Source organism: Abrus precatorius, unplaced genomic scaffold (genome assembly GCF_003935025.1).
Source record: "Abrus precatorius isolate BTA unplaced genomic scaffold, Abrus_2018 Scaffold2, whole genome shotgun sequence".
Taxonomy (NCBI): Eukaryota; Viridiplantae; Streptophyta; class Magnoliopsida; order Fabales; family Fabaceae; genus Abrus; species Abrus precatorius.
Window position 1 is genome coordinate 15510003 of NW_020874362.1, and position 27129 is coordinate 15537131.

General features: G+C 36.7%; 3 non-coding genes across 3 annotated transcripts; 1 reads left to right on the forward strand and 2 right to left on the reverse strand.

Annotated features, from left to right (window-relative positions):
- The first annotated feature begins 741 nt into the window (after positions 1-741).
- Positions 742-848, forward strand: LOC113860282. Its single transcript, XR_003503737.1, has one exon. It is a non-coding gene; the product is annotated as a small nucleolar RNA R71 (small nucleolar RNA).
- Positions 849-3782: 2934 nt separating this feature from the next.
- Positions 3783-3889, reverse strand: LOC113860314. The gene has a single exon (XR_003503768.1). It is a non-coding gene; the product is annotated as a small nucleolar RNA R71 (small nucleolar RNA).
- A 21680-nt stretch (positions 3890-25569) lies between these two features.
- LOC113860425 lies at positions 25570-25676 on the reverse strand. Its single transcript, XR_003503878.1, has one exon. It is a non-coding gene; the product is annotated as a small nucleolar RNA R71 (small nucleolar RNA).
- Positions 25677-27129: the final 1453 nt, after the last annotated feature.

The following is a 27129-nucleotide window of genomic DNA, read 5'->3' on the forward strand; positions in this document are numbered from 1 at the left end:
TGCTTGGAAACCTTCCTTCATCTTTGCTAGACAGTTGCTCAGCTAGCTGTCCAATTTATGTTTCCAACTTCTTCATGCAAGCCCTTGATTCTTGAAACTTGTTTGGGTTACTTTCATGAACTGCAGCATGGTTTCCTCTGTCTCAGTCAACCTTTCAGTCATAGTCTTGAAAAACTTCTGATTTCCTTGAGGTTGAGTAACTGGATTCCTTTGGAAATAAGGTTATTATGCTGCTGGACCAGCATTTGAAAAAGGCAAATTAGAATTAGAATTCTTGACAGCAGAATATTGATTATTCCAATTAGAATACTGCTGCTTTCTATTATTTGAAAATTGCTCATATAATTCACTTGTTCCTGTGGTTCACTTATAGATGCATCGCATGCACCATTGGCATAATTTCCTCCACAAAAATCACAGCTTAGTTGACTGGTTTGCACACTTCCTGCTTGAAGATTGCTAATCTGTTGAGTCAAGGCAGCTATTTGTTCTGAAAATATCTGGTTTTGTAGCTGATTCTGTGCAAGAAAAGTTTCTAACATCTTGGCTTCATATCCAGTACTTCTCCCTGCATTTCTTTAGTTTGCATTCTGTTACATTGATGAAGCCATCATCTCAATGATTCTTTGAGCTTCTTCTAAAGATTTCATGTTTAAAGAGCCTCCTGCAGCTGCATTAACCATGGTTCTTGTTGCTGCATTCATCCAATTGTAGAAAGTCTCCAATTGCATCCAATTTGGAATACAATGATGTGGACACCTTCTCAATAATTCCTTGTATCTTTCCCAAGCTTCATACAATGACTCTCCTTCTTACTGCACGAAGGATGTAATTTCTTCTCTCAGCTTGGCAGCTTTGGATGGAGGGAAGTACTTGGTTAAAAATTTGTTCACAAGCTCTATCCAAGTTGTAATGCTTCCTTGTGGTTGAGCTTGTAACCAACATTTTGCTTTGTCTCTTAGAGAGAATGGAAACAATCTCAATCTTGTGGCATCTTCACTTACTCCATTCATTCTTATAGTATCACATAGCTACAAAAAATTTGAAATATGCATATTAGGATCATAAAAAATTCCACTAGAAAATTGGTCCTATTTCACTAAATGTAGCAAAGCTGGTTTAATTTCAAAGTGATTAGCTTGGATGGCTGGTCTAACTATGGAAGAGTTATAGCCCTGCATGTTTGGAATTGCATAGTCTCCTAATGTTCTCATCATATGTTGCTCTGCCATCTCTATTTCTGGAGTTAACTGTCTTAGAGGTGTAGGTGTTCCTTTTTGGATAGGAGTATTTTGAATCTCTAGAGATTAGATAACCTCAAATTCATTATCACTTCCTAAGAAATTTTTGCTCTAGCCTTTCTTCTTAATTTTCTCAAAGTTATATCTATATCAGGATCAAAGACCAGAGTTGATTTATTTTTATTTTTGCTATGCATATACAATCAACAATACAGATATAGTAGAAAGAAAACAGAAAATTGCACTAATTCGCAATATACATATGCAAAATAACTACTTACAACAATATAAAATCAATCAGAAATCAAAACTACACAATTATGAAATTAACTATTTCAACTAATTGCAAATAGAAAAAATTTAAATGTAATCTAATATTGCAGAAACTTTAAAGAAAAAGAAATGCTCAATCTAATTACTTTCTTGTTACTAATGATATTGGAAACAATTATTCCTCAGCAATGGCGCCAAAAACTTGTCACACTTCTAAAGAGAAGTTGATTTTACTAGTAAGTGTACTAGTCTTGATGTAGCAAGTTATAAAAATGATAAAACTGTGTTAGAGTCCCAAGTATTGATCTCAGGGAATAAAAGTGTCCAATTACTACTTTACAAGCCCACAATTAGTTGAGCTTCACGAATTTCAAAGAGTGTTTGGAATTAAAATTGACATATATTGAAATCAGAAGAAAAATAGAACAATTAATATGTAAATGTGTGATGAACAGATGTGGAAGACATAGCTAGGGAGTTGTTTCACCAAAACTTCAATGTTGAATTAATAAGGATCTGAACTTTCAAGTAATTAGAAAGAATGACAATCAGTTTCATGTTTTATTATTCAGAGGTTAATTTCTTAACTCACTGAACCTAACATGCAATCAAAATACTCTAATTCTTTAAGTCTGGTTTAATTCAATGTTGCTTTAAGTGTGAGAAACCAAAAGATTGCAAGATCAAGTTCTCTTATCCCTAAGAAAGCTATAATTCTAGTAATTGATTAAGATATGAGTAACAAATCCAATTTCCATTAATAAGAATTTGTTCTTCAGATCTGAATCAATCACCGAGATTTTAGTTTTCTTAGGGATAAGGAACTTTGATCTTGCAATCTTTTGGTTTCTTACACTTAAAGCAATATTGAATTGAATTAGATCTAAGGAATTAGAATGGTTTAATTGAATGTTAGGTTCACTGAGTTAAGGAATTAACCTCTGAATAGTATAATGTGAAACTGATTGTCATTCTTTCCAATTGCTTGTTAATTCAGAACTTTATTGATTAAACATTGGAGTTTTGGTGAAGCAATTCCCTAGCTATGGTTTCTCCCTCTGTTATCACATAACTGTGTGTTCATTGTTTTGTTTTCTACAAGTTCATTTTACTTTTAATTGTTCCAGTTTGCTGTTATTAGATGTTACCACTCTTCTTACAATTTCAAAAAAGCTTAAATGGTTATAATTCTATGAAGTGATACTTGAATCTAAATTCCCTGTGGAGACGATATTTGGATCTTAAATTTACTCATCACTTGCTGCAATCCTAGTGCACTTGCTAGTGTAGATTGCTAACAACAAGTTTTTGGTGCCGTTGCCGGGAATTTTGCATTTCAATATCATTAGTAGTAGAAAAGTAACTAGATTGAGCATTTAATTTGTTGCTTTGCTTTCAAATTGCTTTCTGCATAATTTTACTGCACCTTGTGTAATATTCTGCATAATATTTCTGTCTGCTGCATAGAATTTTTACATCTTTGTTATCTGCATAATTTCAGTTTTCATTGTTCTTCATAGTTGTAATTGTCATTCTGCATATTTGTACATGATTTTACAATTCTGCAACTGCTAGATTTAAGTTTCTATATGCTTTTACTGATAGATTTTGCATGAATTCTGTTGTACATTTCTGAGTATCAATTGTAGTCTAATTTTGCTTCAAACTGATTTGTATATGCGTGGTAAAAACAAGAATAAATCAATTCTGGTCTTTGATCCTGACATAGACATAACTTTGAGAAGATTGAGAAAATAGTCTAGAGCAGAAAAAGCCATAGGGAGTGATAGTGAGTTAGAAGCTGTCCATTCTTTAGAATCTCATAGTAATTCTAGAGTAAAAAGAACATCTACACCCTTGAGACAACCAAATCCAGCAATAGAAATGGCAAAACAGAACAGATTTAGAACATTAGGGCACTATGCTATTCCTAACATGCAAGGTTTTAACTCTTCTATAATTAGGCCAACTATTCAAGCCAACCATTTTGAGATTAAACCTGCCCTACTACATTTAGTCCAACAGGATTAGTTTTCTGGTGGAAATTCTGATGATCCTAACCTGCATATTTCAAATTTTCTGCAGCTATGTGACACCATAAGAATGAATGGAGTTAGTGAAGAAGCTATCAGATTAAGACTATTTCCTTTTTCCTTGAGAGATAGAGCAAAATGTTGGTTACAAGCTCAACCACAAGGAAGCATCACAACCTGGACAGAACTTGTGAATAAGTTTTTAACCAAGTACTTCCCTCCATCCAAAGCTGCTAAATTGAGAGGAGAAATTACATCCTTTGTTCAGCAAGAAGGAGAATCATTGTATGAAGCTTGGGAAAGATACAAAGAACTGCTTAGAAGGTGTCCACATCATTGTATTCCAGATTGGATGCAATTGGAGACTTTTTATAATGGGATGAATGCAGTAACAAGAACAATGGTTGATGCTGCTGCTGGAGGTTCATTAAATACAAAGTCCTTAGAAGAAGCTCAAAGGATTATTGACATGATGGCATCTTCAATGTATCAAAATTCAAACTCAAGGAACCAAGGAAGAAACTCTGGTCATGAAGCTAAAGTTCTGGAAACTTTTCTTGCACAAAATCAGCTACAAAATCAAATGTTTTCAGAACAATTAGCTGCCTTAACACAACAAATCAACAATCTGCAAATAGGGAGTGTGCCTGCCAGTCAGCTAAGTTGTGATTTTTGTGGAGGAAACCATGCAAATGGTGCATGTGAGGCATCCACAAGTGAACCACAAGAGCAAGTGAATTATATGAATAATTTTCAGAGACAACAGCCATCATATCCCCCTAGATTTCAATTTCGAATAATAGAACTCAGCAGTATTCTAATTGGAATAATCAATATTCTGCTGCAAAGAATTCTAACTCAACTTTGCCTTTTTCTAATGCAGGTCCAGCAACACAACAACCTTATTTTCAGAGGAATTCATCCACTCAACCTCAAGGAAATCAAAAATTTTCCAGACCTATGAATGAGAAGTTGACTGAGATGGAAGAGACTATGCTGCAATTCATGAAGGTGACTCAAACAAGCTTCAAAAACCAAGAAGCCTCCATGAAGAAACTAGAGACACAGATCGGACAATTAGCTGGACAACTATCCAGCAGGGATGAAGGAAGATTTCCAAGCAATACAGTAATCAATCCTAAAGAACAATGTCAAGCCATAACTATAAGGAGTGGAGTTGTAGTTGCAAGCCCTAAACCAGCAGAAAAGAAAGTGAATGATGCAACAGAGAGAAAAATTGAACAAGATCTGCAACAAGGAAATTTAAGCTATTGAAGAAAGAACATTCAGAAGAAAAAGTAAATGTTCCTATGAATTCTGAAAGGAAAACCAAAAAGCAACTCTTTGAGGAAGCTTGTAAACCAATAGACCCAGAAAAAACAAGAGGCTGCCCTATCCTCAAAGAGTCCAGAATCCTAAACAAGAGGAACAATTCGAACTTACTTCATCCCTTAATCAACTTCAATCTCAAGGTTCAGGCAATCTCCCTGCACAAACTGTATCAAACCCAAAGAATGTGAGTGTCATTACCTTGAGATCTGGTAAGGTGATGCAAGAGCCAGAAATGCCTATTGAGAAGGATCCTAGTTGCACTTTAGCTGCAGAGGGTGAAGGAGGAGAAGTTGGAAGCCAAGAGCAGCCTGCACCTATGCCCACACCATGTCAACCAAAAGTGGTAGACAAGGAGGAGAGAAAAGTTGAAGTCAATATCCCCTTGTTAGATGCTATCAAGCAAATCCCAAAGTACGCCAAATTCCTTAAGGACTTGTGCACTCATAGAAGGCGTCTAAAGGGTAATGAAAGAGTGAACATGGGGAGGAATGTATCAACTCTTTTTGAGAGGCAAAAAACTTCCATGCCTGAGAAATGCAAAGATCCAGGGACGTTTACTATTCCCTACATTATAGGAAACAATAGGATAGATAATGCCATGCTTGATTTAGGTGCATCTATTAATGTTATGCCTTTATCTATCTTCACATCTTTGTCTCTTGGACCATTGCAGCCCACGGGTGTCATCATCCAATTAGCAAATAGGAGCATTACTAATTCAGCCGGCCATGTGGAGGATGTTCTAGTGAGAGTGAATGACTTGATCTTTCCTGCTGACTTCTACATCATGGACATGCAAGAAGAAGAGCCAATAAAAGGAGCTGCACCAATCATCTTGGGAAGGCCATTCTTGAAGACGGCCAGGACCAAAATTGATGTGCATGCTAGAACTCTTACTATAGAGTTTGGAGAGAGTGTGGTTCGCTTCAACATACTAGATGCTATGAAGCACTCACCTGAGGAGCATTCAGTTTTTCACATTGATGTTCTTGATAGCTTGATAGATGATAATTTTGTTGAATTTTTAGGAGACTCTTCCATTGATTTTTCTGATTGTATAGATACCATAGATACTAAAATTTGTGAATATTGTACTAAGTCATCTTTGTGTGATATTTGTATTGCTGATTTTCTGGATTTAGATTCTGCAACTTCTGACATTAATGACATTGAAAAATCAAAAGGGTTAGAATGTGGTTCATTGAGTACAGCAAGTATAATTGAATCTAACCCTTGTGGTTTAAATGTTGCAGAAATCATTTCAAATGAAAGTGCTAAAGCACTGCCTTCAGTTGAGCAGCCTCCCACCTTGGAGCTTAAACCCTTGCCTGAGCATTTAAAATACGCTTATTTGGAATCAGGTGAGAAGCTCCCTGTGATCATATCCACTGAGCTTGATGAGGACCAAGAGGAGCAGTTGCTTGATGTGATTCAGAAGCATAGAAAGACTATTGGTTGGACCTTGGCTGACATCGCTGGAATCAGCCCTTCCCTGTGCATGCACCGGATTTTGCTGGAAGAAGGATCCAAGCCAGTGAGACAGCCCCAGAGGGGGGTAAATTCGATCATATTGGAGGTGGTGAAGAAGGAGATCACCAAACTACTCCAGGCAGGCATCATCTACCCGATATCAGATAGCACATGGGTGAGCCCAGTGCAGGTGGTGCCCAAAAAGTCAGGGATTACAGTTGTGAAGACTGAGAAGGATGAGCTCCTGTCCACTAGAGTGCAGAATAGCTGGAGAGTCTGCATTGATTATAGGAGGCTCAACCAGGCGACCAGGAAAGACCACTTTCCTCTACCTTTCATAGATCAGATGCTGGAGCGCCTGGCAGGTAAATCTCACTACTGTTTCCTAGATGGATTCTCAGGTTATTTTCAAATATGCATAGCTCCTGAGGATCAGGAGAAGACCACTTTTACATGCCCATTTGGTACATTTGCATATAGGAGAATGCCATTCGGGCTTTGCAATGCTCCCGGTACATTTCAAAGATGCATGTTAAGCATATTTTCTGATTTGGTTGAGCATTGTATTGAAGTATTCATGGATGACTTCACTGTATATGGGTCATCATTTTCTGCATGTTTAGGAAACTTGGATAGAGTTTTACAAAGATGTATAAAGACTAACCTTGTTCTGAACTTTGAGAAATGTCATTTTATGGTTAGGCAGGGGGTAGTCTTAGGTCATATAATATCTGAGAAGGGAATTGAGGTAGATCCGGCTAAGCTTAATGTCATTTCACAGCTTTCTTACCCCTCTTGTGTGCGAGAGGTGCGTGCATTTCTTGGCCATGCAGGTTTCTACAGGCGCTTTATCAAGGATTTTTCCAAGATAGCCCTTCCTCTCTCCAAGTTACTGCAGAAAGATATTGATTTCGAGTTTGGAGCCAAGTGCAAAGAGGCGTTTGATTGCCTAAAGACAGCCTTGACCACAACCCCCATCATTCAGCCACCAAACTGGACACTTCCATTTGAGCTCATGTGTGACGCATCCAATTTTGCTGTGGGTGCTGTCTTAGCACAGCGGTTTGGTAAGGATCCACATGTCATTTATTATGCATCTAAGACTTTGGATCCTGCACAGTGTAACTATACCACAACTGAAAAGGAACTATTGGCCATAGTATTTACTTTGGATAAATTTAGATCATACTTGCTAGGGTCAAAAGTTGTGGTGTTTACTGATCATTCTGCTCTTAAGTTCCTTTTGAAAAAGACAGATTCAAAGCCAAGGCTAATAAGGTGGATGCTTCTACTTCAGGAATTTGATGTAGAGATAAAGGATAGAAGTGGAGCACAAAATTTGGTGGCGGATCATTTGAGCAGGATAAAGGGAGTCCCTGAACTCACTCCTCTAAAAGATGATTTCCCTGACGTGCAATTATTAGAGTTGTATACTTCAAAGTTGCCTTGGTTTGCTGATATTGTAAAATTTTTAGTTCAGTTTTTCCAGCAGAGAGTAAAAGGGAAAAGATCAAAAATGATGCCAAGCATTACCTCTGGGATGATCCCTATTTGTGGAAGTTCTGTAGTGATCAAGTGATTAGAAGATGCATTCCTGAGGAAGAAACTGCATCAGTTTTGCATTTCTGTCATGTATCCACTGTAGGAGGCCACCTTGGGCCCCAAAGGACTGCAAGGAAAGTACTGAATGCGGGTTTTTATTGGCCTACAATCTTCAAGGACTCTTGGCAAGTGTGTTCTACATGTGAGAAATGCCAAAGAACTGGAGGGGTAATCACCTTGAAGCATGAAATGCCTCAACAATCCATTTTATACTGTGATGTATTCGATGTTTGGGGTATAGACTTCATGGGTCCTTTTCCTCCTTCCTTTGGTTTCTTATATATTTTGCTTGCTGTAGACTATGTCCTTTTCCTCCTTCCTTTGGGCTCATAGAACAGCATACAAGGCTCCTTTGGGAATGTCACCATACAGAATTGTCTATAGAAAAGTCTGCCACCTTCCAGTAGAAGTAGAACATCGTGCTTATTGGGCAGTGCGAGCCTGTAATATGGACATAGACAAAGTTGGAGAACAAAGGAAATTGCACTTGCAAGAATTTGAAGAACTTCGCCTTGAATCATATGAAAACTCCAGAATTTATAAGGAGAAGACAAAGGCCTTTCATGATGGAAAAATAGCAAGAAAGGAGTTTTTCATAGGTCAAAAGGTTTTGTTGTTCAATTCCCGTTTGAAGCTCATGCCTGGAAAACTCAGATCTAGATGGATCGGACCTTTCATTGTGACTTCCATTTCTCCCTATGGAGCAGTGGAGGTAAAAAGTGAATCTACAAACAAGGTTTTTAAAGTGAATGGACATAGCCTAAAGCCTTTCCATGGGAATCCTACACTTGAGACCAATGTGGAGGAAGTTTTCCTAGATCAACCTCCAGCTGATCTTGATTCTTTAACTATTTTGGAGTGAAAGCTCCATTAAACGTCAAGCTAGTGACGTTAAAGAAGCGCTTTGTGAGAGGCAACTCACAGTTTTATAGCACTTTCTAGTTCTATTTTAATTTCAATAAGCATTCTTTAATTTGAGCTATGTTACTAGTCATGTTGCTTAGTTCATTTTGCACAAACATTTTGTTCAACACTTGACTCATTATTTGATTGACGATTTGTTCATAATTTTTGTAGAAAAAAAAATTGCTATATTTGGACTCAATTTGTACATATATTCATGGAAGTCCAAGTAGAAAGGGAGAAATAATCATTTCCATGGCATCAAGCATTCACTCTAGAAAGAATTTTGAAGTTTGCCATGAAGGTAATCACTTTCCCAAGCCATAGTGGTCACTTTCCACCAAGGTATGTGACTTTGCTCTCTGTAGTTCTCACTTTCAATTTTCATAGTGACCACTTTGAGGGCTTTTGAATTCATTGGTCTGCGCATGACTACTATGAAAATTCATAGTAGCCACGCGCAGCACCCTGGGAAAATACACATGAAGGGCGCCTCTGCGGTGATTACTTTGAATATTCATAGTAACCACTACAAAAACTAATTTTTGAACATTTGATGCGCGTAGTTACTATGAATATTCATAGTAACCACACGCAACCTCTTTTAAAACAACTGAGAAAGGCGCCTCTGGAGTGATTACTATGAAAATTCATAGTAACCACGCGCACCCCATTTTTGCTGAAACCCTTGCGCGTGGCTACTATGATTATTGAGAGTAACTACACCCAACATTTTTATATAAATAGGACCTGGTTCACGTTCACTCTCACTCTTCATTTCTGAGAAATTTTTCACTCTTCTTCTAATTTCCTGAGCACCCACTCCCTCGTATTAAATTCTTTGCATCTGAACGTCAACTCCCTACACTTTTGCACTGTATTTGAACTCCAATCCAGGTAATTTCCTCTTCCTCACTCTCTACGTTAGGGTTCTTCATTTTTCAATTGGGGATTTTTAATTAAAACCAATTTGAGTTGAAATTACTGGTTAGAATCGATTTCTGCAAGGATAACTACATGATGTAAAGTTAGTAGGTGATGAATCCACTTTTTATTATATTTTTACTTGCCTTTTTGGTGCTCTTTGATAGAAAAAATGGACTTAGATAGTGAAAATAATATAGAAATCACATTTTGAGTAAATATCATAGGTTTATTAATTTTTGGTTAATTTGCATTTAATTACATAGATATAGATTGCAATTTTAATTATCTTGATGACTTTGCAGAGTGCCCAAGTTAAATTTGAGAAATCTTGGTCCTTGGATGAAAGTTGCCCCCAAAGTAGCCACTTTTAGGAGCAAAAGTGGAAACTACAGCAAGTCTGGGCATTAAAAGTTCCAAAGTAGCCACTTTCAAGACCAAAAGTGGCAACTTCAGAAGCTCCAGGGACGCTAAATTGGAAGCATGATGCGCGTGGCCACTATTGCCTTTCAAAGTGGCTACGCGCATCCAAAGTAGCCACTTTCAAGACCAAAAGTGGCAACTTTAGAAGCTCCAGGACGCTGATTTTGAAGCCTTCCTGCGCGTGGCTACTATTGGCTCTCAAAGTAACCACGCGCACCAAAGTAGCTACTTTCAGCACAAATAGTGGCAACTCCAGAGAAGCGGCAATCCTTCCATCCTGCGCGTGGACACTTTCAAGGCCCAAAGTGGACACTTTCAAAGGCAAAAGTGGACACTTTGGTGACATGTCATCCACTATAAATAGATTTTAGGAATTAGGGTACGGGACTTTTGACACTTTACACAATTTTTCCTTGCCAAATTGGGATAATTTCTTACAACATTGGAGTCTTGGGTGACAGCCAAGGGTCCTCTATAGGTTTTAATTTCTAATTTCTCTTTTGATTTTTGTTGAACTTACATTAATGATGTTTACGTTCTTGCATTTCTTTCTCTCATTTGTGAAGCCCATCCATATGGAGGGCTAAACTTCCTTGTAATTCCTAGTCAATGCACATGAATCTTGAATTCTTGGGATTAATTGCAATACAAATCTTTCTTTCCTTGAATTTATTAACCCCAATCTCTGAATGAAATAGAATTTGCATGAAGGGAACATTGCTTAATGAACCCTAATTTACCTAACGAAATTCTAATTCAAAATTGCTTAATTTTGATTAATCCTTGAGGTTGCTTAATCTTAGGGATAGAGATTGGAGCCCATTAAGATGCTTAATTTTAATTGGGATGTTAAAGTTAGTCTTCGCTTCTTAGATTAACTTAATTCAAGGGAAAGAAAGGGGATTATTGAATCATTTGAAAGAATAATGATGGAACTCATTGCTTGACTAGGGATTACTCATTTTAATTGATTGAATTTCATTAATTTACATTTCGTTCTTGATTAAAATCCAGAAATTGACAAACCTCCCCCCAATTTACTTGCTTTAAAATACATGTTTACACTTGTTCGATGTATGTTCCTAACCAAAAATTCCTTGGAGACGACCTCGGATAACACCCTAGTACTGCATTCATTTCTTTGCATATTTGATGAGGATTAACGACAATCTTTTGCATGACGAATAGCCCAAATATCGTTTCATCAGTAGGGTGATTAATTTGATCCTGTGTGTGTAAATTGTCATGTTTGAACCCTAGGGTAGCTACTTTCATAATTCGTAGTGATTACTATGTAGGAAATGCTGAAATTCTGCTTCCCCTAGGTTCGTTTTAGTCTGGAATGTGATTTCTATGCATTAAAAATTCAAATTCTCATGGTTAGAAATCAAATTGCATTTTCCCTTTCTGAATTTGAAGTGTTTTTGCTCTAGAGTAGTTACTATCAACATTCATAATAACTACTCTCTGTGAATATATTGTGTCTGCTCATTTCATACACTCATTCCTGATCTGATTCAGTTGCACTACCATGTAATTACATTTTCACTTACTACTTGCTCTGAATTCTGGAAATTTGATTTGAAATTAGACCCATCTTGCTGCACATGCTTTTTACCTTAGCTGATCTAGTGGAATTCATCCTCTGCATTTTATATATATTCTCTGCATTTTCCTATGCTCTCTGCATTTTCACAGCCTGATTCAGAAGTCGAGAATTCATTTGATTAGATCCAAATGCACACTGTGTTTAAATTTTCCAGACCATCAAATGAACCTCTTTTGCAGACCATGATTCACTATATGACATATGATGTTCTACATTTGAAACACATGGATTATGGACTTCATTTTGGAACTGTTATTGCTGTCATAGTTGCTACCTATAACACATAGTGGTCACTTTATTGAACCTAATTTGTTGCTTGAATTTGCAAGTGTATGTGTCTATATGTTATTTTCTTGCTGCTGAACTTCACTGAAAGTGTCCACTTTTATAGTGGTCACTTTTATCATTTCAATATTAAAAAAAACTGACATAATTCACACATAGTGATCACTCTGCATGTGTTTAACTGTCTGATCTTTCACTGTTAAAGTAGTTACTACCAACTAGCATAGTAGTTACTTTTGCATGTAGAACTACTCTGATTTGTCTTAATTTTCTCTGATTTCTGCACATTTGTTGTGAAATTATATCCACATAATACCTTTGCATTATGTCATGCTTTACTGCCAAAGTAATTGCTTTCATTCATCACAGTAGCTACTTTCTGCTGCAACATTGTTGTAAATTGCCTACATTTTCTCTCCTTCATTTCCAAATGGTGTGAAATTCTTGTTACAAGGTTAATTATGCACTATCACTCATTTATTCCTTTTTCTATGTGCAGATTAATGGCAAACACTCCCAGAAAGAACGTACCCAGCGCCAAAAGAGCCAAGATAGCTGCTGCCTCTTCATCTAGGCCTCAGCCTGCACATGATCCCAGATTTCGGTCCCTGGCTCATGAGAATTTCTTCAAAGCCAATATTCTCAGGTGACACATTGTGTAGGACAGGAATTTTGACCTGCAAAAAGGGACCTACCCCCAATTTGAGCAGGAAATCCAAAAAAAGGGGGTGGGATTTGTTCACCACATGTGCTGGGCATGGGTGGAAGGACATCACCCAAGAGTTCTATGCAAATGCCTTCAGGGTTAAGGGAGATGATTTCCCCTACAGGCATTCCATGGTCAGAGGCATGGTGATAGACTTCAACCCTGTCAACATCCAGAGGATCCTCAACATCCCTTTTCCTGAAAAGAGGCCTAGACAGCTGGACTACACTACTTTCAGCTACTTGGAGGAGAAGGACTACAAGCCAATCCTTCAAGCAATATGCAAAGTTGGAGAGAACTGGGAGTTTGACATGAAGCTCCAGCCCAAGAACCTAACTACAAAGCACCTCCTTCCACCTGCCAAAGTCTGGAGCATCTTCATCCTTAGCTCCTTCATGCCAGTCATGCACTCATCTACCTTGGCAGTGAAGAGGGCAGAGCTAGTTTATGCCATCATGACAGGGATGCCCATCCATGTTGGCGATGTTATCAGCAATGCCATCATGGAGATCCTAGCTAGGAAGAAGGACTTCATGGGTTTTCCCTCCATCATTACTATGCTCTGCCAGGATGCTGGAGTTGACTTTGGAGAGTGTCAGCAGAAAATCAGAGCAACTCCCTGCATCACCACAGCTATGGTGAAGGAGCTGTTTAAAGCTAAGAAGAGCTCAGCCCCAGAGATACCTCCCCAAGCTGCAGGGAAGAAAGGCCTTCCTTCTAAAATGAAAGACCAACTGAAGGAAATGGCTCTGCGACAAGATGCTATACATGCTGGTCAGAGGCTGCTCTGACCCTTATAGAGACCATGTTACTCAACATGGGGAAGAAGATAGGGATGACTGCTGACCAGATCTACTATGCCCCCACCTTCCCAGCCCCTTATCTTCGAGCAGCAGTTTAGGATGATCTTCCACCTTTCACACCTACAGCAGAAGAGGAGGAGGAAGAGGAAGATAGTAGCTCTGAGGGTGAGCCAGTACCAGACCCAGTTACAGAGCAGAGGGGCAGGATGATAAGGACACCAACACTGATGCAGCTGATGATGATGAACTCTCCTCCAGCTCTGATGAGGATGCAATATGGTTTTAAATTTTTATTTCTGTTCTTTATTTACCTTTTTCTTTCATTGTACATATTTTTTCTGCCAATTTCCCTGTAATTAGTACACTTTTCTTTTTATTTTCCCTGCCTTTAACTTTCCTTTATTGCTTTTACTCTGAACAACAACTTAACTCTTTCATGCTATATATATATATTATCTGAGTTTGAGTTATTTTGTTCTGCTGGTGCTGAATTTATTGTCTCTTTGTGCAGAGAATGCCCTCAGTTCCATCAAAAGGAGCATCATTTTTTTTGCCCATGAGTTGAGGCACTATCATTCATGAAAGGGGGGTGAAGTTCTTTGCCTCTATTTCATATACTCTTAACCTATTTTTCCTGCACAATTATACATTAAAATACAAAAATATATCTTTATCCTTTTTCTTTTTCATTGAACCCAATTTTGTAATTCCAATCTTAGACTCTTATTGCAATTTTCATTCAATTCATGAACACATTCTACTTTTGTAAATAATTTTCTCTCCATGCCATGCTGAATATCTTTTCTTGCAAGGTGATTTATCCTCACATGATGTTAAGTGTAACATCCTCAAAATTTGGTCCATTTCTTTTAACAAACTGTCTGTCCATTAATGTATTTTGTGAAAAAATAAAATATCTCCTTCTTTTCCCCTCTCTTCATTCTAAGTTATGCTCTATTCCACTACTATCATGATGTTGTTTTTTTTTTTATTATCTCTTTTAAAATGTCCCTCAATTCCTCTAGCTAGAATGAATGTTTTGTATCTTCATTAGGACCTAACACTAATAATTAGAAGCCCTTCATTCCTACCTTTTTAATTTTTCTTCAGCACAACATGAGTTACAGCTTTCCAATTCCACTAGAGGCAATGTAGTTATTGTTCAACCATCATTACACTTAGAAGTTTACTATTTGACGAGAAAGACCATATACCCTTAGTATCGTGTTTAAACGTTCATAAATAGGGAGGCCAATTTTGTTTCACTCCTTTTTCTCAAAAAGACCCCACTCGAGTGAAACACTGAGAGACTGAGAGATCGATTAGCATTTCACAGAAATTGTACCTCTTCCAACACTTATTTCATCCCAAAATCTCTCACCTTGACACCGCACCAGTGGACCGAAAGATTGCACATTTAGAATTCTGCTGCAACGGAAGGAACCTCTAAGTTTCTCATTCTCCTTGTGATCAAATGAGGTAAGGGGAGTCCAATGTTTTGTTGTTAAAATGTAAACATGCGCTAGTGTGTGTTATCAGTCCTCTGTTCATCAATGACTCCAATCAACCTGCATGCGGGTTATTGCTCTCCTTTCTTTATGTTTTGGGGTCGTCAATGTAGGAAAGAGTTTTGGGTTGTCTGCATGAAGTGCGATCATGAATAAATTCTTCGTGCATGTTAGATTTATTTCATTTTTCAACCTTTCCCCCACTAATTCGTGATAGTTTACACATTTTCGGAGGGAAATGCAGCGAATACCATAAAGATAACTTATCCCTTCAAGCAATCGGGAGGAAACTCCTTTTGAATGTAGTTTTGACCCAAAAACACGATTCCTGAAGTGTTGATTTCATATTATTCTGAGAAGTTAAGTAAAACACTGTTTTATGGCCAATTTTATTTTACTAACATGCAGAAAAAAAAAGTGGGATATCTGTGTGGACAAGAATAAGTGCCTTGGAAGAATTATTTTTATTGTGTACGAGTCAGACTTTGAAGCTTAGATGCTTGTGTTTACGTTTTGGGGGCCTTATCATAATTGTACGACTTTTGTGATATCATTGTAACTAGAGAGATTTAATTCTACCTTTGGTATTCAAGTCTGAACATCGAGTTTTCTTTTTCTGAGGTAGGGCAAAATCCAGCAATGAGTTTAGAAAAAATTAGAAAATCTTATTCCTTGCACTTTTCTGTTATAATTAAAACACTCCACTCATTTTCCTTAAGTGAACCAAGTTGATATCTCTGGTAGGTAGTAATGGGGAATAATTAAGTACTTATTCTAAGAGAATTTAATTAAGTGATTAAGTAAATTTTGTACATAATAAGGTCTGTCCCTGCACTTCTTATTTAATTATTAACTACGACCCCCTTGTCCGAAAGAATTAGATATTGTGAAATTTTGATAGAACACTATGTATATTGGAAGAGCTTCATTGGCTGTCATTTCATCACTCTCATTTAGATATTTGTACATGTCTAAGGAAACTTATATATGAAATATTAGTACTGCCCATTGTCTAAACCGAGATAGCACCTGCATTCCATTTTATGAATTTTTACTTGTTATTTAATTTTGTCCCATGCTGTCTAAAATTACTATGGAACCCCTGCCAAAACCAACATCCTTTATCCTTATTTATGTAGTTGACATGTTACATTATGATGAATCGGTGCATGCTAATTAAAACACATTGCAGCCTATTAGATTTTGCCGACAATTAGATTTAAACGTGGATGCATTAGAATTGTAATTTTGTCTTTTAGTTTATAAACTTTCAAATTCCTTTTTGGCTTATATACCTTAGTTCCCACGAGAGTATGACTTTTTTAATGTTAGTTAGGAACAGAGGAACTTGATATATTAGATTGATTGGCACTATATATCATTATATATATTTTTTTGAACGAAAACTTTGAATTACAAATTGTTCTAATTGCATTTTGTACTATGAATTTTGGTTGTATGAATTTGTTTCATTTCATGGAACTACGAATGATAAACCGAGAACTTACAGGAGGCAAAGTAACTTGATTAACATTTCATTAAAATAGGTAAAAAGAATTCCAACCACTATTTAAATAAAAGCTTAAATGGAAATCGTGAGTGAAAAGGATGACCTTAAATTCTTACTCTTCTTTTCCTTCTGTGTAATGAGCTAGATACCTTCTTAAAAATAAAATAACATAATACAATAATTAGAAATATTAACCAATAAGTCCGAATAGAGTAGACTAGATTGTCCCTATACTTAGTGGGAAAATGTTAATAATCGTGTGAATATGCATATGTTATTTTGTTTGATTCTAAATTATTATTGTGAATGAAGTGTGTTGTTTAAAATACATGTGGTACACATGCTTGTGATATTTTAATTGGGTTCAGTTTGTTACTATAATTGAAGAATATTGTTTAAGATAAATTAGTGATTACTTATCTATTATTTTGTTTGATTCTGACTGTTATTTTAAAGTAGCGTATGCCAAATAATCGACAGTAATTATAAGTAGCATGTGAGGTTTAGAATGGTAGTAATGCATTTATTATTTATCCATTGCATTCTTCATGTGAGAACGAAGAAGAGTCAAGGCAACAGTATGGCACAACTGAGGAATGCCTGTGTTTAGGTTCAAGGGGAGACCTTGGGGGTGGTAAGGGGGGGATGATCCAATGGTGTGGAGTAGCTCGCCACGGCCGGGTCACGTCGCCAATAAGCCCTTGTCAATCCCGACTTAAACACCTATTACCGAGGATCGTGGTAGTCTCATCCCAAATTAGTAAGAATATTGTGCTTTTGATTATGGGGAATGAGGACTCTGACCGCCTTGACTGGAGGGACGATGGAAGTCAGAGGGAGTGTAGGTTACGCGTCATATGCATCCCATTGCATAAATTCATTTAAATACGTATGAGTATGTAATGTATGTCAATAATGTTTGGTGGGGTGATGTTTTATTGACAGAATGTAGTTTCTCTCGTTAGCCGATACATGATTGTGAGCATTATATGAATGATTATTGTTTGGGACTCACCCTTTGCTTGTTCGTTCTTCTTTTGTTTTCCCTTCTTGTCTTGTTTGTTTCTTGCATTCCCAAATGAGTACCGATCAGGTGAAGATCTGGATAATGGATAGTGACGAGGAAATGTGGCTCTACGATCCCCAAACACATCAGCGCATATTCAAAGGACTGGTGACCATGGGCGTGGGACCCATAACTGATGAGGGATGGAACCCCTATTGGAACAATAGCCTCTTTGCTGAGATTTATATGCCACTACGAGAGGCTGAGACTCATTTACCCTTCTTTGTTCCTCCCCCATCTTCCCCGTCCTCCGTACATGCACAAATTCCAGACCCTCCTAGAGACCCCAGAAAAAGAAAGGCCCCTATGGATTCTGAAACCTCACCTACTTCCAAACTAGAATCTGTACCTGAGTCCGAGTGGAAAGACATCCCTATCATTGAAGCTTCCATCCGACCTATACCATCCCACCCTACTAGTACCCCTCCTCTACCTCCAGATGAAGCTGGACCCTCCGTACGACGTCCATCACCATTACCACCTCCGTCTCGCTCTCCACCTCCCACAGTTGGATGGGTAGATAGTGATGACGAGCAGCCTCCTCCCCTCAGACCTCAAATAGGAAATGACCCATCTACTTCTGGTGGAGTAGAGTCTGATCCCAGTGAAGACACTCTTCCGATAAAGTTTTACTTATGATTGTATACTGTCATGGATTTTGAAACTGCTCATAGGATGGGTTGTTTTGTTGTTTCTTTTTTTGAAAAACTATGTACTAGGGGTCTATTTTGATGTGTATATGTTTATGGGTTTGTATGGATGAATGCTTTAGATAACCCTTTTGATGATTATATGTGAATGCTTGATACTTTAATATACCTTCATGTAACCCACAATGTCTACAGGTTTAATTTTGATATGGTTAGTTATTAACGAATATGCATGTGAAGAAAAGACCTATTTTAGAAGTAGTATGTGTAACGTTTATGTCGTGACATTAAGTAATTATCACCATTTTTACCATGGTAGAGAATTGAGCCCCTAATTATCTTTCTGTGTGTATATTCCATGTCATTTTGCATCTATTCTCCAGAACTTGCCCTGTTTCTTAATTGAATATGCATTATGCAATTTTATCTAGATGATTGAGGCCTTCTTTACACACACACACCCACTCACCATTGCCCACCTTTGCACCTTATTGCATTACATCCTCTTCTTTTGTCAAAACTTAGTTTGCCAAAACCTTTTTTCCTTCCATCAAGAACGTATTTCTTTTGAGTAACATCAAGAGTGAATGCAAATACCAAGTTTGGAGTGTTAATTTTGATGGTAGTTGCTTGAGGACAAGCAACCTCTCAAGTTTGGGGTGGTGAACATTATACATGTTAAAATACATGTCAAAAAAAAAAAAAGTGGTTGTCAAAGTCCAAGAAATCATAAAAGAAAGAATGAAAAAGGAAAGAAAATAAAATGAAGCAAGATCCAAGAGATTGAAGAGATCTTCACATAATGAAAAATGATGAAAAACAAGGTGAAAAATGCTTGAACCTCTTAGGCTACCTCATTTGATGCATTTCATTCTAATTGATGTATTCACTCACTCAAAAGGATTCCCTTATCTTGAAAACCCACTTGAGCTTTTGACCCTCCTTGATCAAATTGAACCTTACCTATCCCTATTTGTGGCCAACCAAGTCCTTTCGATAGGTAAATCATTGTATTAAGGCAAAGGAGATTGAGAATATGGGCAAGCATATGGTAGGGTAGAGCAATTTGCATGTGTTGAGGGAAAATACCTAGCTTGAAACACTGACGAGTGAAGAGTGAAACACCACCTTGTGAGCTGGATAATTTCTTGGCATTGTGTGAAGTATGATGAACCTTGTTGAATTTTTGTTTTACTTGTATGGGATTTTGCATAAAATTGATTGATATGAGTGTGCTTTCTTTATCGAATAACTCCATGATTTTGAAATGGAGGAAATGCATATTAGAGTTGAAAAATTGGAACAGAAAATTTTGAGAAAATTTTTTGGGTAAGTCTAACCCTTTTTACTTAAGTCCTTGAATTTTGGTTTGCTTGAGGACAAGCAAAAGTTTAAGTTTGGGATTGTGATGAATCCACATTTTACTAAATTTTTATACATCATTTATTACTCTTTATAGAAAAGAATAGACTTAGATAGTGAAAATAAGATGAATATTCCAATTAGGCTAAATAATATAGGTTTCTTAGTTTTTGGTTAATTTACATTGATTTAGATAGTTTATTTTATATCATTTGAATAATGTGGCAGGAATCTCCATGCTTATTTTGAAGAATTATTGGATTTTGAGGAATTTGAGGTGAAAGTAACTACTTTCAAAATTGATAGTGACAACTACAGTAAGCCATTTCCAGCAAAGGGACCAAAGTGATCACTTTCAATAAGCTTTATTGAAAGTGAAAAACTATTCTTTGGCTTATTGACCATTCTTTGGCTTCTAGTACATTATAAGCTTTAAGTGAAAAACCATGTTATACCTAACCTTAGGGAATAGGGAGTGCATTGGTTTCATTAATATTATTGCATTTCAAGTGTGGGGGTTCAGAAATAATGCAAGAAGGAAAAAAAAAAGAAAAAAAAGGGAAAAAAATGAAGAAAAAAATAATAAAAAAATTAATTTTCAAAGAAAATAGGAAATTTTGATGAAGGGAAAAGGAAGTCCAAGGAGAATAAATGTGTGTTATGGCTTGATTTGTCTAAGGACCAATGTTATTCCTATTCTCTTCAGTTGTATCTTGTCATATCCTCGTATTTCCCTACCCTTACCTTAGCCCTATTACAACCATTGAATAAAGCCCTCTTGATTTATGTTTGCATTTGATTGTAAGTAGTGGAGAAGTAGAAGATTAACAAGCTTATGGTAATGCATTGTCTTTTGAGGTGACTTGAGTGAAACACTTTGAACCATACACTTGAGAGTTGAGTTATATACACCATCTCATGAGATCTTTCATGCTTGATCTATACACTTTGAATGATATTGCTTGGCTTGCATTTTTTTTGAGAGGTTGGGAGTTAGATGTTTGATTGTTGTAGAACTCTTGATGCTTTATTTGATCTTGTGTTCCTAAGTTCAGCACTTCTAAGGATTCATTGGAGAATTTATTTATTTTGATTCTTGTTTGGGGTTTTAAGGTTAATTCTTGTTTGTTGAGTTAATCTAATTTAGAGGAAGAGGAAAAGTATTGAATCTTGAGAGGAATAGGGATAGAATCATATGAATGAACTAAGGATTGCTGCATTTCATTGATTTAACTCATCAATTTCATCACTTGCCTTTACATTAAAATTGGAATCACACAAAACCCCCTTTTTAATTGCTTTTATAGTAAATGTTTATAACATGTTCAATGTATGTTACCAACCAAAGTCATTGAAGAAAACCTAGGCTTGCATCCTAGACTATATAAAAATTTTACATATTTTGATGAGATTGGCGACAAATCTTTATGCAAACGAAAATCGTATCATCAAATTAGCGCCGTTGCCGGGGACTTTGGTGTTAATTTTGCATTGAACCTTTTAATCACTCTGTTTTAGTGTTCCGTTTTTAACTTTTCTCCATATTGCTCTGTTTTTGCTGCATAATTCTGCAGAATTCATTAGCTTTGTGTTGCGTTTTCTTGCAATTAATTGTAATTTCTTTCTGTTTCTTGTTACTTAACTTTTCTGCTTCATTTTACTGCACTTAGACATTAGTTTTCTGCATAATTGTTATCTGAACTTTTCTGCATTTTTTGCTGTTTCATTTAGTTTACTTCTTAGTTAGTTTTTAGTGCATGACTAGATCGAATCCTGGAGACTTGTATCCACTTGATCCAGAGATTGATAGGACTTTTAACAATAACATTAGATTACATAGACATAATTCTAAATATTTTGAGGAACTTTCATCTTCTTCATCTATCTGCTCATCACCACATTCTTTAAATTTTGAATTGGACCAAATGGCTAATAATGAAAGAACATTAAAGGAACTGGCTGCACTAGATGTAACATATCAAACTTTATGCATACAGTATCCTGACATTGATGCTCTTTTTGTTCTAAAAACTGAACTAATACATTTGTTGTCAAGATTTCATGATCTTGCAGGTGAGGATCTACATAAACACCTTAAGGAGTTCCACATTGTTTGTTCAACCATGAGGCCACAAGGTGTGCCTGAGAAGCATGTCAAATTAAAGGCTTTTTCGTTCTCTCTGATGGATACAGCCAAGGATTAGCTCTACTATCTCCCTCCAGGATCTATTGCTAGTTGGGACAACTTGAAAAGACTTTTCCTGCAGAAACTTTTTCCAGCATCAAGAGTTGTGTTCATAAGGAAGGAATTTGTGGGATAAGGCAACTTGAAAGAGAAACCCTCTATAAATATTGGGAAAGGTTCAAGAGACTATGTGCCAGCTGCCCTCACCACCAAATTAGTGATCAATTGTTGATCCAATACTTCTATGAGGGACTACACCCTATGGACCAAAGTATGATAGACGCTGCAAGTGGAGGGGCATTGGCAGATAAAACTCCAATTGCAGCCCAAAATTTGATTGAAAATATGGCTGCCAACTCACAACAATTTGCAACAAGGCAGAACTCTTATGTTACTAGAAATATAAGTGAAGTACAATTTGCTGAATCTAGTAAGCTAGGGCACAAGCTTGATGAATTGGCATCCATGGTGAAGCAATTGGCTTCCATGCAAAAGAGTGCTGTTGTATCTTCACCTCTTTCACCATCCATTCCAGCTATGTTGTGTGGCATTTGCTCAGCTACAGACCATTACACTGATAGCTGTCCTACACTGCAAGAGTTTGATACTCTAGAAGGTAATCCTTAGGCCTATGCTGCAAATATTTACACTAATAAATTTTCTTTTCCAAATTCATAGCAGCAGCCCAATTGGGATCTATCTTCCAATAGATATAACCCAGGCTGGAGGAACCATCTAAATCTAAGATGGGGGAACAGTTCTCAATAGCAGAACAAGCAGCACGACAATCAATATCAAGGACATCATAGTGGCCTAATTAGATCTCATCGACCCTAACATCAACCAGAACAAGCCTAGCAACATCACCAACCATCTTCCTCACAACCAAGTGCACCACAGAAAAATGAACCATCACTAGAGGAGCTCATGCAACAATTAACCATGAAGAACATCCCTTCCAGCAAAGAACTGAGGCTAGTATTAAGACTTTGGAGAACCAAATGGGACAGCTAGCCTCATTTCTGAACCAGATGCAATCTCAAGGTTCAGGAAACCTCCTTGCACAAACTATAACAAATCCTAAAAATGTGAATGCAATCACTCTGAGGTCTGGAAAGGTGATGCAAGAGCCCACAGTGTCTAGAGAGAAAGAAGACCCAAGCTGTGCTTCATCTATAGTTAATCTAAATGGAGAGGAAAAGGTTCGAAAACAACTAGAACCTATATCTGCCCAACCAAAGGAGGCGGACAATATTGAAACGACAATTCCCCTCCCATTTCCTCAGAGAGTTATCCAGCCAAGTAAGAAGATTGAAGAGGCTAAAAAAGGGATTTTAGAAACCTTCATGAAAGTAGAAGTGAATATACCTCTGCTAGATGCAATCAAGCAAATACCCAAGTATGCCAAGTTCTTGAAAGATTTATGCACCCACAGGAGGCGTCTTGAAGGTAATGATAAGGTAAATATCGGTAGAAATGTATCTGCATTTTTTGAGAAACAAAGGTAGACAATGCCTGAGAAATGTAAAGACCCAGGAACATTCAACATCCCATGTGATAAATCCATATTTTACCATAATTTTTAGTATAATTTTGTCAATAAATAACTAGTAAAGTGCTAAGTAAACTTGAAAATATCATAAAAATTGCATTAATATTCATAATTGTGTAAATAGTTTTGATTTTTAGATTTTTAGTCCAATTCTAAACAATTTGACTTAAAAAATGACCTAATCCTTGTGCAAAAGCTTGAAGCTGAGAATTTGAGTTGAAGATTGAAGTGAAAAAAGTAGAGGAATTGAGCTTAAAAGATGAAGAATCAAGTGTTATATGAAGGGCGTAATCACTCTAAGTACATAGAGTGAATACTTTGAAAAAGAAAATTCATAAAGATCAAGAGAGTAGCTACTTTAAGTGTTCAGAGTAGCTACGCAAACATGCGCGTAGCCATTTCAAGTGCCCAGAGTAGCTACGCAGAGTGCGTAGCCACTTCAAGCGTTCAGAGTAGCTATGCCCAAGGCTAGTTCAGAACTGCACAGTGCGCGTAGCTATTTCAAGTGATCAGAGTAGCTACGCAATTCAATGTGTAGCTACTTCACATCCCAGAGTAGCTACGCAGTTAGCGCATAGCTACTTCAAGTGATCAGAGTAGCTACGCAAAAATAACAGAATTTTAAATATCACTTCTTAGTGTCAACTTTGGACGATTGGAGTTCTTAAATTAGTTTTAGAAGCTTCTAGAAGACCTTTGATGCTATAATTCTCAGAGATTAACATGTAGAAAAGAAAAAGGCGAGAAATACCATATAAATATAGAAGTTGAAGGTTCAGAAAAAGGGACTTTTGTTCATTTTTGTTATTTTTCACTTTGTAACTGTTTTAACTTCCAGGGAAAGTCAGAGAGAGAGATTGGGAGCGACTTTCAAGCTTCATTTCTAGAGGAATCAGAGTAAAGATTGAGTCTTGGAAGATGTTCTTTTGCTTCTTGTCTTCTTCTTCTTTTACTTCTCCTTTCTCCATTGTAATGTTGTTCTAAACCTTTTTGGTTAGGGATCTATGGATCCAGATTTGATGTTGTGATGTAATTGTGGATTGAATCTTGAGATTTTAATTGAATTGAGTATGTGATTCTGTTCTTAATGCAGTTGTGAACTAATCCTTCATTCAATTGAATTTAGAGGAATTTTCATCAATGAAAATTGAGTTTATTTCTCATATTTGAATCGTATGCCTAGGTTATTGAGATCTTAGGAATAAGTATCATGATTTAGTAATCCTATAATTTCCAGAACTTAATGCAGTATTTGATTAAATTTCACCTAAGAGATTAGGGAGGTTTAATTAGGTATTAGGTATTAGGATCAATGAGGCAAGGAATTGTCCTTTGATTAAAGAAGTGAAATTGATTAGCAATCATTTAAAATTCTCAAGAGTTCAGAACATGATATATTGCAATTGAAAATCTGGTGAAGTGATTCGTAACTATTTTCCACATAGTATTCTTAATACAAATTTTGTATTCTGTTTTTACAGCAATTCCATTACCTTTTATTGTCTTTATTTCTTGCTTTCACATGTTACAAACCTCTCAATGAATTGTTTCGTTCAATTTTCTTAGTGTTATATGTGTCGGAAAAAGAAAAACAAGACTGCTCTTGTATTTGATCCGGACATAGACAGAACATTGAGGAGGTTGACAAACGAACTAAGAGCAGAGAATTAGAATCTACACCTTTTACTCCTAAATCGGAAGAACTTCAAATTCCTTCTCCTACACCACCAACACCTTAAGAGAAGATAATGGCTGAACAAAACATGATGAGAACTTTAAGGGATTATGCAGTACCTAACATGCATGGATACAACTCCTCTATAGTCAGACCTACCATACAAGCCAACCATTTTGAAATAAAACCAGCTTTACTTCATTTAGTTCAACAAGATCAATTTTTTAGTTCAATTTCAGATGATCTTAACTTATATGTCTCTAACTTTTTGCAGCTTTGTGATACAATAAGAATGAATGGAGTTAGCGAGGATGCAATTAGATTGAGACTATTTCCATTTTCATTAAGAGATAAAGCTAAATGTTGGCTGCAAGCTCAACCACAAGGAAGCATCACCACTTGGGCAAACCTTGTTAATAAATTTCTTACCAAGTATTTTCCACCACCTAAAGCTGCCAAACTAAGAGGAGAAATTACATCATTCATGTAGCAAGAAGGGGAATCTTTATATGAAGCTTGGGAGAGGTATAAAGAATTATTGAGGAAATGTCCACACCATTGCATACCAGATTAGATGTAGCTGGAAACTTTTTATAATGGAATGAGTCCAGCCACTAGAACCATGATTGATGCAGCTGTGGGAGGATCATTGAATACTAAGTCATTGGAAGAAGCTCAACGAATTATAGAGATCATGGCTTTATCTATGTATCAAAATTCTAATTCTAGACACTTTATAAGGAGTGGAGGATATGAAGCCAAAATTCTTGAGACTTTTCTTGCACAAAATCAGCTGCAAAGTCAAATGTTTTTGAAACAAATTGCTGCACTAACTCAGCAAATAAGCAACTCACAATGTGCTCCAATTCAGAATACTTAACTTACTTGTGATTTTTGTGGAGGAAATCATGCTAATGGAGCATGTGATGCACCTACCAATGAACCTCAAGAGCAAATTAATTATATGGAAAATTTTTAGAGACAACAACCCTTATTCCCACCTAGTTTTCAGTATCCTAATAACAGAAATCAGCAGTACTCTAATTGGAATACTCAACATTCTATTGTAAAGAATTTTAATTTTGCTTTACCTTTTTCTGGTGCAGGTTCAGCAGCACAACAATCCTATTTTCAAGGAAATCCAGCCACTCAACTCAAAGGAATAAAAAATTCTCCAAGCCTATGACTGAAAGATTGAATGAAATGGAGGAAATCATGCTGCAATTTATGAAAGTAACCCAAATATGCTTCAAGAATAAGTAAACTTTAAACTCAACAAACAAGAATTAACCCAAACAAGCTCCATGAAGAAGCTTGAAACTCAAATTGGACAGTTGGCTGAACAATTATCTAGCAGAGAAGAGGGGAGATTTGATGAATCCATATTTTATTAGATTTTTACTTGTCATTTTGATGGTTCTTAATAGAATAAGTAAACTTAGGAATTGTAAATAACATAAAAACATCATTTTGGTCAATTTATCTTAGGTTTTTTAATTTTTGGTTAAATTACATTGATTTGCATAGATATAATTTGCAATTTTGATCATTTAAATAATTATGCAGGAGTTTCTAGACTTATTCCATGGATTTTTAGCATTTGAGAAAGTTTGAGATGAAAGTGATCACTTTGGAGTCCATATTGAACACTACAGCAAGCTAAATCCAGAAGGGCAGACCAAAGTGATCACTATGAACCCATAGTGACAACTCAAGAGAGGCCAAAAAGCACAAGACTTGCGCGTAGCTACTATGAAACCATAATAGACACTCTGGAGTAGCCAAAGTTATCACTCTGATACCAAAGTGACAACTCTAGAGGGGCCAAAAACACAGGACTTGCGCGTAAACACTATGGAGCGAGAGTAACCACTATAGAGCGCTGCGCGTTATCACTATGAAGCCAAAGTGATAACTCCAGAGAGGCCCAAATCACAGGACTTGCGCGTAAACACTATGGAGCGAAAGTAACTACAATGGAGCGCTGCGCGTCATCACTATGAAACCATAATAGTTA